The sequence below is a fragment of the Nicotiana sylvestris genome, chromosome 4, assembly GCF_000393655.2.
Source record: "Nicotiana sylvestris chromosome 4, ASM39365v2, whole genome shotgun sequence".
NCBI lineage: Eukaryota > Viridiplantae > Streptophyta > Magnoliopsida > Solanales > Solanaceae > Nicotiana > Nicotiana sylvestris.
Window position 1 is genome coordinate 29,129,753 of NC_091060.1, and position 13,214 is coordinate 29,142,966.

The window sequence follows — 13,214 nt, forward strand, 5'->3', positions numbered from 1 at the left end:
GGAAATTGTCCGGAGCGTTTGGCTAATTATGTTTCAATATGTTGTTTCAATTTGTTCTTCTCTGCTGGTTTTGAATTGACTGCTTGCATTAGATTTCATCATCGAGTGATTAGCATGATTCATCGATATTTATCGTGTTCGAGCTTAGAGTTCATGTGCATGATTAGTCTAAAAGGAAGAAAACCATTAATACCTGGCATGCTCTAACTGAATTCTGAATGCTAGAGATACCATGAGCTATAATGTCGCCATGTTAATCTAGAAATTGGAGTGGTTCTGTTGTGTTTTGTTTGCTTCCGGTCTGCTGAAACTTTTTATTAATCTCTTTTTGTTGGATTTGCTTTTGTTTTTGGCTAAAATGTAATTTCATCTGTAGATCCATTCATGAACTAAAAATGCATGCCCTTAAACTTATTTACTTATTGAATCCATAAATCATTTTGTCTCACCGGATAAACTGAAGCTTAGTGACATCTACTTCTTTGTAAATTCGTGCAAACTTTTTTTCTGTTTGAAATGCAAACTGAATTTATATTCATTGGGGCGTCAAGAGATTGATCTATGCTATGCATCTTTCTAATTATCAAGACGACAGTGATATGCCTAAAAAGAAATTGATCCATGAATTAACCTTAGTGATTGATTGTTAGTTTCTTGTTCATGCTAAGAGACACAAATCCCTTTTATTGATTAAATATGAAGCTGATGACAAATGTTTACTTGGGTTAAACATGTTTGTGATGTGTGAAAGTTATTTGTGAAAGAATTTTATTTTGCGGGTATATATTGTAGACATGTGATTTTTGACCCCCCCCCCCAAAGATCTTTTATATTTTAGCACATAAATATTTAATTTAGGCCTAATATAACTATTTCAATTAATTTTTACTCTTTTACTTTATTTTATTATAAGAAAACGAAAACTACAAAAAAAAATAGTTTCATTAATGTTTTGTAGTCATTTATAATCTTGAAAAATACCCAAAAATAGTTTTGTTTTAATAGTCAGTCTTATTTTAATAATTATTTTTACTTAAGTATGGCTAATTAATATTTCTATATGGATAGATTTTTAGTTAATTAAACTAATTTTAAGCATAGCTAATCATAAAGGCCCATAATTTTCAAGCCCATAATTTCTAGGCTCATACCCCATAACCTAGAAAACCTTACAAATGCGTAGACCCCTAGAGCTAAGAGGAGGAGCTGAAAAGAGACACAAAAAATACACATCAGACATGTACACTAATAAAAAGCGCCGCAGAACACAAACCCCCCCCCCCCTCCTGAAACTTGAATTTCTTCTTCAACAAAGAGCATCCAACGACACACAAATCTTGAATCTCCAGCCGATTTCCATGGATAGAACCTAAGCTTTCTTCATCTTCTTAAAACAACAACATCGTCCTCTCTGATTTTCGAATCAAGCTAAAATGTCATGAAATAGTAGCTAAAGCTGCTGCCAGTTCCAGCTTAAATCCAGCTTCTCTAGCCTTTAAATATCTGTCCAAAAATGCCTAAAAAGATCACCAAACACCACTTCTTCTTCGCAAATTTCAACAAACACTTCAGAGATTCGACAAAAGAGTTTTGTCGTCCTATTTCTGTCCAAGCTCGGTCGAGTTGAATCCGGCCGAGGTCATTGTCGATGCTTTCCATTTGAGATCCCGTTCATGGCCCCGTCCGTTTTGAGTGTTAAGGTTGTCCATTGATCAAGGACCAGATTCATTTCAAAGGTCCATTATTCGCCTTTTATTTCTTGTATTTAATGGGTCATAACTGATTTTGATTTACTTGTGTTTATGTGGTAATAGTAATTTGGATCTGTTTTCTTCGATTTTGGAATTGGTTCGCTGAGGTATCTTCATCGACATGTGATGCTTGCTTTCACTGGTTTTCCCTCATTTTACTTGGTCACTGATTGAAATACTAGTCTCATGTTGGTTGTGTTTTAAGTTTTTTTTATGCTCAAACTGACAAAAGAAAGTACTAATTTATGTGAAGCTAATCATGAAAGTTCGAAAAACTGGTAATTACGAATCGGCATGTTCATTTTGATTACTGTTGGTTATATTAAATTTGGAGACATTATAATTACTCAAACTCTTGTGACTTGTGTCAGCACTCTTAAGCCATGAATTGGGTCCTAGTTGAAACTTAATCTATTGCCTAAAATATGCAGTGATTTGGAAGTTATGACTATTTGTGTATGATCTTCATGATTGACAAGATTAATATAATTAACTTCTTCATGAAAAGGTGCCTTATTTAGTCTTTGGTGTCATTACTGTGAATTGCTAGGACTGTTCATTTGTGAGATGGCCAGTTTTAGTTTCATTATGAATAGTGGCAACAAGTAGAATTCTTTTGAGCATTCGAACTTTATTTGTGTCAATATATGATCTTGGGGTGCCTGAGCATGGTTGTCAGTGAAATTGGTATTAAAAGAGTCATGTTAATTCTCTTTAATTAGATTTTATATTTCATCTACAATTGACTTCCACAACCCATGGCCCTTACTTAATTAATGTTAATCCTTTAGAAATCGAGGTGTGCCATTTAGTTGAATTTTTCATGGCCCTCGCACACTTGAAAGTGCGTAGTTGCTTTAGGCGCGTAATTTAAATTAATTTCCTTAAACTCGGGTGTGCATTTCATGTGACCCAACTCCAATCCTCAACAACGTTAAATAAAGTATGTTGTGAATCGCGGGTGCATTTCATGTGGCATGGTTCAAGGCGTGTTTTAAATAACGTTGAATCTTCCTAAAAGTGTTTCAAAATAATTGAAAGCGGTTAATAAGTTAAAAATGCACAATAGGTTTAAAATATGTAGTAAGTCAGATAATAGGACAATTATGATAGTTTAAGCGACCGTGATAGAACCACGGAATCCTTGAGTGCCTAACACCTTCCCTCGGGTTAACAGAATTCCTTATTCAGAATTTCTGGTTCGCAAACTTCAAAAGGAAAGTTGAAATTTCCTCGATTTGAGAATTAAAATAAATCGGTAACTTGGAACACCAAATAAAATATTCCAAGTGGCGACTCTTAAAAAAATAATTATCCCGTTTCGATTGTCACTTAAGTTAGAACAAACTCCTTTATACTCCTTTCCGGGGTAGTGAAAAAGGAGGTGTGACAGCTCTGGCGACTCTACTGGGGATCAAGAACCCATAATCTCTGGTTTAGGGTTCAAGAATTCGATCTTAGAATAATTGTTATATTTGGCTTTATTTATTATCTGGCTTTATTTACATGTTTGGACCTAATATGCTAAATGTTGCTTTTACCGCTTTGATATTGTTGAATTGTATATAAATTGTTACGAAACCATCTTCTCTCTGAGTTTTCTAAATTATCTGGGAAGTGTGCACTTCGTGTGACTTCTTTTCTATTAGAGTCATATCCCAATTTTAGAACGAGGTTCGGACAAGTTGCAAAGCCGGTGAAGCTTTTGTATTCCTGGTACGCTGCCCCCCCCCCCGGCTCGAGCTGTCCGTTCGGGTAAGCCAGGTCTTGAACAAACAAACCCAGGTTTTTAAACATAGTATAACACAGCCTCATGCCGGATCCCTAGTAGGAACGCTTGTTTGCATCATGTGCATTTGACTTTAGGGACTCAACACAGGGGTTGGGTCCGTCTAGGACAGGTGTGCCCAAAATAACAGACCATCTTGATGCATCCTATGTGCTATATGTTGCATTTCTTCAAGGGTAAAATGGTCATTTGGCGGACCAATGATAGTTGAGGGCAAATGAAAAAAGAAAAAAATGAGAAAGAAAAGAGGTTGAAGTATAAAAATGAAGCAAGTGGGGGCCAGTTATAATTTTCTTGCGCACCTTTCCAAATAAAAACCAAAAACATTCGAAAATGAAAAAAAAAAGTTTGCATTTTCACCGTCATTTTTTTTTAAAAAAAAAAGGGAAAAAGAAAAAAATAAAATCCAAAAGATGAAACGTGTTTCATCATTTTTTTTCAAAACAAAAGACAAAAAATAATTTTTTTCTCTGAATTAGTTGTTATTTTTATTTCTCGCCGGTATCCAATCTGCCCGAGCTACGCACATTTGATTCTCGTCTCTTGGGGCGGGATACGTAGGCAACCTACATAGGGTCCGGTATTCCTAGTAAACCTTACATTCTTGGCTTTGCGAGGTCTTAGCTAAATTTTGCACTTCTAGCCACCTTTTGGCCAAATAAGTCATTTTGCAAAAATAGCCTCAATCATGTCTTGCATGTGTCCAGTAGGGAGTGTTAGTGTCTCACATAGTGTTGGTTTAAAGTGTTCTCATACAGGTGTGGACCCACTTACCGGAGTTTGAGCATGACAGATACCCCAGGACCACTGCATTCAGGAGCTGCCTGAAGAGTTTTTTTTTTTAGTCTATTGTTCATTTCAGTCATTTAGTCGATGCTAGAGTCTGTCGTAGTCTAGTTAAGTTTGTCGAGTCTTTTGTTATTACTTCGTATTTTGTATTTGAAAATGTATCATAAATCAAAAATCCCAAAAGAAAGAAAGATATTTTGCGTTTTTTATATTTCCGTTAGGATTTTTCTTTAGAAATACTACTCCTAGAAATTTAAAAAAAAATAAAATTTGAGGTGGTTTTTCCTTTAGAAAATTAATATCTAGAACTCAAAAACAAACAAAAAAATTGCTTTTATATTTCCTTTAGGATACTAGGACTAAAAACTCAAAAAATGGGATTTTTCTCTTTTGATATCTCTTTACAAGTTTTCTTTAAAATATTAATTCCAAAAGCCAAAAGATTTTATTTGAGGTTCTTCTTTCGGAAATTAATAAAATAATATATATATATATATATATATATATATATATATATATTTTCTTTCTATTTTTCACTAGAATTTTAGGGCATTGTACATAGAAGGAAAAAAAACATACCTTATCTTTTGTTTATCATTAGAATTTCTCCTTTATGTAATCAAAATTGAAATCCAAAAATATTTTGTTTTACTTTTTCATTACTTGTTTCGAAATATTGCGTCAGGATATCAAATGAAAATTCAAAATATTTTTCTGTGGTTTATTATTTAGATTTCCTTCCTAAAAAAAGAGAATCAAAAAATATTTTTCTCTTCTAGGGATATTCCTTAATAATTTTCCATAGAGTATTTGTTTCAAAAAAAAAGATATATGCCCGTTTAAGCTTGAGTTTAGAATAGATTATAGAACACTAAGTCTATAAAATTCAAAAAAAAAAAAGATTTGCTTCTTTTGTTTTTCTTTTTCATAAGAATAGTCATTAAGGTAGTAAAAAAAAGAAAAGGGAACGTTAGTTTGTTTACTTTATTCCCGATCTTCCCGAACTACGCAAAGATCCGATTCATGGGGCGTCATGATACGTAGGCAACCTACATAGGGTTCGATCAAATCATTGTTTTTATTATTAAAAGAAAAAAAGAAAAAAAAAAGAGATGAAATTATGGGATGTGAGAAATGAGAGGAAAGAAAAGAGTGATAATTAGGAAAAAAAAGAAAGAAAAATGAGCAAGCCATGAAGTGCTAGAAAAGAAAGAAAAGAGAAGATTGAAATGAACAAATTGGGATGATGCCAAGTGACTTTGTGACCCTCGAAGTCATTCTTGAACCGTTAATTGTTGCTAGGTGCATTGCACGAAATGTGATATTTTTAGTTGTTAAATGTCCTAACGCTAACATGATGACTTCATTTTGTTCCTTTTGTTATCTTCATTATAGCATAAAGGTGGTTGGTTTGTGGTTCTTAAAGTGGTAACTCTTCTCTACAACATAAAGTTGAAAGGCGATGGCAGATGACAACAGAACTGAGTTGGTTGATACGGGTGCCCAAAAGCAATTGGTTGAACAGGACAATGGGTTGGTTGAAAAGGTGAGGATGTTAAGACAACACATTGCGAACATGTATCAGGCTCGGATGACTGGGGAGACACCACCCCCGCCACCACCTAACTTCTTAGATGCTACCCTTACCCAAACTCAGGTCATAGTGACAGATAATCCCCCATACTCTCCAGATCCACCCGCTTATCACAGCTTTCCCAACCACCCTAGTAGCTCCATCACTCATCTTCCGATTACCTCTCCCCAAAATTGCCCTCCTATCATATCCACTATCCCCATGATCACAACTTCTCAACAATCTTCCCTTCATAGATCCAACAATAAACACCCACTCAAAGCTCATGATGCCCAATATTACCCCTCAGAGATTTCCCACAAGGTTCTTGACTCGTACAAGCAAAGCACTCGAAATGAGCCTCATGCTGAAAATGAAAAGGTCACAGGAAAAGAAGGGCGAGATGAAATATCCAGGAAGCTGAAAGGTATAGAACAGTCCTTAAGGAGCATGCAAGGGATGAGAAATTAGATTCATATGTTCCCTGATGTTCACCTTCCTACAGGGTTTAAAGTGTCAAAATTCTATTTGTATGAGGGGCGTGGAGATCCGGTAGCCCATATGAGGAGTTACTAAAGGGAAATGAGAAGTGTTGGAAAGAAAGATGATTTGTTGATGGCGTATTTCAGTGAGAGCTTGACTGAGGCAGCTTTGGAATGGCATAATCGTCAAGATGTCGGTAAGTGGCATACACTGGGCGACATGGCTCAAGATTTTGTGTGACACTTTCAGTACAATATAGACATTGTCCCAGACCGCTCCTCCCTATCTCAGATGGAAAAGAAAACCAAAGAAAGTTTTAGGAAATTTTGGTTCAGATGGAACGAACAAGTTGATCGGGATAGTCCTCTCATTGATAGAAAAGATGTTGTTGAGCCCCGCCAATGATAGGATCCAGTGGACATTCCTGCTAAACGCTTTCAGCCTCAATACCACCCCAAATCTATCCCCGAGCTCCACATAATCCACCTCAATATCATTCTCCGAATAATGTCCGGTCATCTGTCCAACCACCGAGTCACTCCTCACGGCGAGTGCCAGCACCGCATAATGCACTTTTACCTTCACAACATTTTCGAGCATCCAACAACCCTAGAAAACAGGGGCAGAGAGGGGAACAATGGCAAAGAAATATTTTCACGCCAATCGGGGAGTCCTGCACAAGCTTGTTCCAAAATTTAAAGCATTCTGGCCTGATTGAGCCGCTCCTCGGCTGTACGCCGGACCCATATGCAAAAGGATTTGATCCTACTGTACGATGCAGGTACCACTCTAACGTCTAAGGGCATAGCATTGAAGATTGTCGTTCTTTGAAATAGAAAGAATGATTCGAGAAGGGGTAATTGTGATCAAGGACAGTGACAAGGAGCATGCGAATCCTCTTGAGAATTTGTTGACTAAAGTGAATGATATTTGAAATTGGTAATGGTCTTGGTAATATTGATGTGGAACTCAGTGGCTAAGATGCCGAGCTTAGTAATTGGAAAGATGTTCCTTTCTTGGCTAGCCGGGGAGGAGTCCTGGTGGTTTATTTTGTTGTCATTTTTGTTGTCTAGGTTATTTCAGGGTTGTAATCCAGATATTGTCTTGTGACTCAAACTCTTCTATCTTTTTATTTTTCCTTGTTCAATGAGTCGTAGTACCCTTTTTAGTGTTAGTTAGGTTTATTCAAGGTTGTAACCCTAGTGTGTTTTGTTTGTTTTGTTGTTCAAATCCTTTCACCGTCTGTCTAATGCAATTTTTTGTTTACTGATATTTCCAGTCATTTTTGTTTAGTTCTCTTTTTATTTTATAGTTCTTTTCCTGATGACCCTAGTGACATGGCATGTACGCATAATTCTAGGCCTGGCCTCAAAAGTTAGTTTAATTATGAAGCAATGAAACAAGTTTTGAAGATGAACACTTGAGGGAAATAAGTACAGATTTGGATATCTTGAGATCATTTGAAGCCTGAACTGTGTGAAATTGGGGCAGATAATTTGGGAAGTTAATAGGATGACAAGAATTCATTAAGGAGAGTGCATCCCGGACAATTTGAAGCAAGCAACTTTGAGTTCAAGTGCATCTCAAGTTACAAGATAAAGTCAAGAAAGTTTTTTCCGAATTGACGGAGGATATCCATTGTGAAGCGGGAATCACCCAATGAGGGTTCTGTACTTGACAAGGCACTAAAGAAAAATGGAAGGCATATCAGTGATATCAATGTCGAAGCCACAAAGGAAATATTGTGCATGATCTTTAATTTTCATTTCAAGTTGCATGTGTTGTACTTGGCATTTTCTGGGATTGAGAAGCCCTTTTTCAGCTACCCAAACACTTATACCATTCGATACCCTTTTGATCCTGTACTGATTTCTTTGACCTCCCCTCTTTTGGAATCAAGTTAGAGTCATACGAAGAAAAAAAAATTTATGTCCCTATAGGTTTATTTTAAGAGGTTCATTCCAAAAGGAAAATTCAAAAAAAAAGAAGGAAGAAGAGAAAAATAGAGATTAAAAAAAGAGAAAAGGGGAAAAAGAAGAGAAAAAAAAAGAGAAAAGGAAAATAGTAACAAAAAGTAGTCTTGTGAACTACGTTTGACCTGATTCTTGTCACCACAAGATACGTAGGCAGCCTTACGGTTCGGTCATACTAAATAAAATATTTCATAATCCCACGAAGACAAAAGTGGGACAGTCTTTCTTAATAAAAAGAAAAAGAAAAAGAAAAAAGAGAATCAAATTCCCTTGTTTTAGAAATTGGGGCAAAGTTTTTAGAATGGATTCCAAAAGTTGTAAATAAATCAACCCCGTTGTCTTAGATATTTTGATCCTTTATGATATTCTTTCTTTCTACCCCTGTCCAAAAGCCACATTACAATCCAAAAAAAGACCTCCCGGATAATCTAAGAGAGTGCTGAGTTAGACATGCCAGGAACACATGATGTCTTTACTGCGGGTAATGCCTTATCGTCTGCGGAATCAGAGAAAATAAGAAGAAAAGAACAAAATGAGAGATTCTTATTGGTGAAAACCTTCACAGGCACCATAAGGCGTCGGTGAGTTGAGAGAAAGAACAAAATGAGAGAGGCTTGATGGTGAAAACCCTTTGGGCACTACAAGTCGAATAAGGATCGGGAATCGGATTGGATAATCGGAGTATTGAAGCCTAGTTTCACGGCTTAGGGGGTATAACAAGAGTTGCACATCAGACTTGCTTGACAGATTAGGCCACTTAACCCAAAGGTGCATGTCATGGTCATTAGAGTTGGGATCCACATCTGATAGGTTTTTACTTGTAGTTTCTTGTTAGGAATTATCCCTTTCCATTGTCCTTTACTTTGGTCCTTTTGTGTTGTTTACTTCCTCTTCCTGAGTCTGTTTTGTCAGAACAAGTGAGAAATGACTACAAAATTTTCCACCAGCTTTCCAAGTACACAAAACGGGATTTGGCTAGCACATCAAAGTGTCATAAGTCAGTAAAGAACAGCAAGCGCACTGAGTTGGTAATAATCAATGTGCTTTGAGATTCATGTGAAATACAAAGGACCGGTATATGTCAATTCATGAACAATGCAACAGATAGAGGGAGTTGGGTTGGAACAGATCAAAGGTATTTTCTATGATAAGATTGACAAAGAAAGTGATTAACCAATGACAAGCAAGGACTTCCAAGCGAAAATCAAAGTTATCATGGCAAGTGAAGGAGCAATAGAGCTCAAGGCCAAGGCCAGTGTTTTAAGTCAGGAAAGAACAGCATGCGCACTGAGTGGATGACAATTGATGTGCTTTGGAATTCATGTGAAACACAAAGGTTCAGTACATGTCAATGCAAGAGCACAATGCAACAGATGAATGGTATTGGGTTTGAACGGATCAGAGGTATTTCCGTGATAAGGGTGACAGAGAAAGTAGTTAGTCAATAAACAAGCAAGTTCTTTCGAATGGAAATCAAAGTTATCATGGGAAGTGAAGGAGCAATAGCCCTCAAAGTCAAGGCCACAAACCAACCACTATATTTATAAACTCACAAGTTCTCTTTGTTTGAAACAGGGACGAAATTGTGTCCAAATCAAAGCTTGGAATTTTGAATTTTTTTAAGTGTCATGCCCAAATTTTGTCAGCACAAAGGCGATTTGAGAAGGGGAAAGAAAAATTTGTTCGATCTACAGGAACCCTCCATAAGGAAAAGCGTGGTTCAGGAGCAAGGAATTTTGTTCAGTCTACAAAGATCCTCCAGGAAGAGAGCGCAGCTCAGGTAAGTTCGTTCTCGGCTTTTCAGGACCCTCCTGAATAATGGGAGCTAATTTAAAATTTTCAGGACCCCCCTGGATAATGGGACTTAATTTCAAAATTTTCAGGACCCTCATAGATAATGAGATTTAATATAAAGTTCTCAGGACCCTCCTGGATAATGGGATTTAGTTTTAAGTTTTTAAGACCTTCATAGACAATAAGATTTAGCGTAAGTTTTACCTTTAGGAAATAGATTAGCTTTGAAGTTGTCACTATTGAGATGAGATTTAATTTTTAATTTTCAGGACCCTCCTAGATAATGGGATTTAGCTTTTAAATTCTTAGAGCTTTTGGGTACTATGATTCGATTAACACTCACAGATGTTCCCAATATCAAACTGGGGCGGAAAAATTTCTTTTGTTTGTTTGTTTTGTTGTAATCAGGTTCATAAACAACAGTTTCAGAGGGGTCAGTTCAAGTGTTAGAAATCAGGAGCCCACCTGGAGAACAAAGGGAAACAGTTCAAGTTTCAAGGGAAGCAATTCAAGTTTCAAGGAAAAGCAATGCAAGTGTTCAGCAATCAGGAGCCCACATGAAGAACAAAGGGAAGCAGTTCAAGTTTCGAGGAAAAGCAGCGCAAGTATTGGTAATCAGGAGCCCACCCGGAGAACAAATGGAAGCAGCAATGTTCAAAGGAAGACAGCAATCAGGAGCCCACCTGAAGAACGAAGGGAGGCATTAGTGTTCAAAGGAAGACAGCAATCAGGAGCCCACCTGGAGAATGAAGGGAAGCAACAAGGTTCAAAGGAGTTCAGCAATTAGGAGCCCACCTAAAGAACAAAGGGAAGCAGTTCAAGTTTCGAGGAAAAGCAGCGTAAGTGTTGGTAATCAAGATCCCACTTGGAGAACGAAGGGAAGCAGCAATGATCAAAGGAAGATAGCAATCAGGAGCCCACCTGGAGAACGAAGGGAAGCAGCAATGTTCAAAGGAAGACAGCAATCAGGAGCCCACCTGAAGAACGAAGGGACGTAGCAATGTTCAAAGGAAGACAACAATTAGGAGCCCACCTGGAGAACGAAGGGAAGCAACGAGGTTCAAAGGAGTTCAACAATTAGGAGCCCACCTGAAGAACAAAGGGAAGCAGTTCAAATTTCGAGGAAAAGCAGTGCAAGTGTTGGTAATCAGGAGCCCACCTGGAGAACGAAGGGAAGCAGCAATGTTCAAAGGAAGATAGCAATCAGGAGCCCGCCTGGAGAACAAAGGGAAGCAGCAAGGTTCAAAAGAAGTTCGGCAATCAGGAGCCCACCTGGAGAACAAAGGGAGAATAAGGCAAGTTTCGGAGGAAAGGAAGATAATTCAAATGCTTGAAATCAGGAGCCCACCTGGAGAACAAAGGGAAGGAAATAGTGGTCAAAGGAAGATGGTTCAAGTTCAGCAATCAGGCGTCTACCTGGAGAATAAGAGAATTCACTTCAAAATACAATTCAAGTTAGCAACAAAAGCAGCTTGCGGCAAGCATGCGATTCAACAGTCCGAGGTGATCAACAGAAGTTAGTCACAATAAAGGGAAAAAAAAGAGAAAGGCAAGAGGTTAATCCAAATGTAAAAGTTGATGAAAAATGTGGGCTGCTCAAGACATGGCCGAGGTCACAAGCACTGCATGCCTGGTCTTGATCCGAAAAGCAGAAGAAGGAGAACGAGTACCTGCAACTAGCAAGCGTCAAGGTTCAAATCTAAAGTCTGCATGAAGAACCACTCAAGACTCAAGATCAAGCTTCAGAAGACTTATAGATAGGAATCTTGTAACTCGTAGTTGACAGGCTTAGCTAGTCTTTTTCATGTTTTGATTTTTGATGTAATAACAGGACCGCGGACCGGAACCTCGACGGAACGGCACCTCGACTGACTCTCCACCTCGGTATACTCTATCATCCCACTCACCACTGAACTACACGTGGCCTGATTCTTTTATAGCCAAGGATATGTAGGCAGCTCAGATACCAGGGCTCGGTCACATTCCCCTTTTCTCTTAGCTTTAGTCTCTCCAAATAAGGGTCGGGTCAAAAAACATGTCTAGTAATTTTTGTCTGAAAACTCTTCGCGTTTCCAATCAAAGAGGGGCAGCTGTAGACATGTGATTTTTGACCCTCCCCAAGATTTTTCATATTTTAGCACGTAAATATTTAATTTAGGCCTAATATAACTATTTCAATTAATTTTTACTCTTTTACTTTATTTTATTACAAGAAAACAAAAACTACAAAAAAAATAGTTTCATTAATGTTTTGTAGTCATTTTTAATCTTGAAAAATACCCAAAAATAGTTTTGTTTTAATAGCCAGTCTTATTTTAATAATTATTTTTACTTAAATAGAGCTAATTAATATTTCTATATGGATAGATTTTTAGATAATTAAACTAATTTTAAGCATAGCTAATCATAAAGGCCCATAATTTTCAAGCCTATAATTTCTAGGCCCATACCCCATAACCTAGAAAACCCTACAAATGCCTAGACCCCTAGAGCTAAGAGGAGGAGCTGAAAAGAGACACAAACAATACACATCCGACCTATACACTAATAAAAAGCGCCACAGAACACAAAAACGACCCCCCCCCCCCCCCGCTCCCTGAAACTTGAATTTCTTCTTCAACAAAGAGCATCCAACGACACACAAATCTTGAATCTTCAGCCGATTTCCATGGATGGAAGCTAAGTTTTCTACATCTTCTTAAAACAACAACATCCTCCTCTCTGATTTTCGAATCAAGCTAAAATGTCATGAAATAGTAGCTAAAGCTGCTGCCAGTTCCAGCTTAAATCCAGCCTCTCTAGCCTTTAAAAATCTGTCCAAAAACGCCTAAAAAGATCACCAAACACCACTTCTTCTTCGCAAATTTCAACAAACACTTCAGAGATTCGACAAAAGAGTTTCGCCGTCCTATTTCTGTCCAAGCTCGGTTGAGTTGAATCCGGTCGAGGTCATTGTCGATGCTTTCCATTTGAGATCCTGTTCATGGCCCTGTCCATTTTGAGTGTTAAGGTTGTCCATTGATCAAGGAACAGATTCATTTCAAAGGTCCATTTCTCGCCTT

At 37.5% G+C, this 13,214-nt stretch overlaps 1 long non-coding RNA gene across 1 annotated transcript; it reads left to right on the top strand.

Moving 5' to 3' along the window:
- Positions 1-1,275: 1,275 nt before the first annotated feature.
- Positions 1,276-4,538, top strand: LOC138888988 (uncharacterized). Its single transcript, XR_011406516.1, has 2 exons — positions 1,276-1,736; positions 4,299-4,538. It is a non-coding gene; the product is annotated as an uncharacterized lncRNA (long non-coding RNA).
- The last annotated feature ends 8,676 nt before the right edge of the window (positions 4,539-13,214 follow it).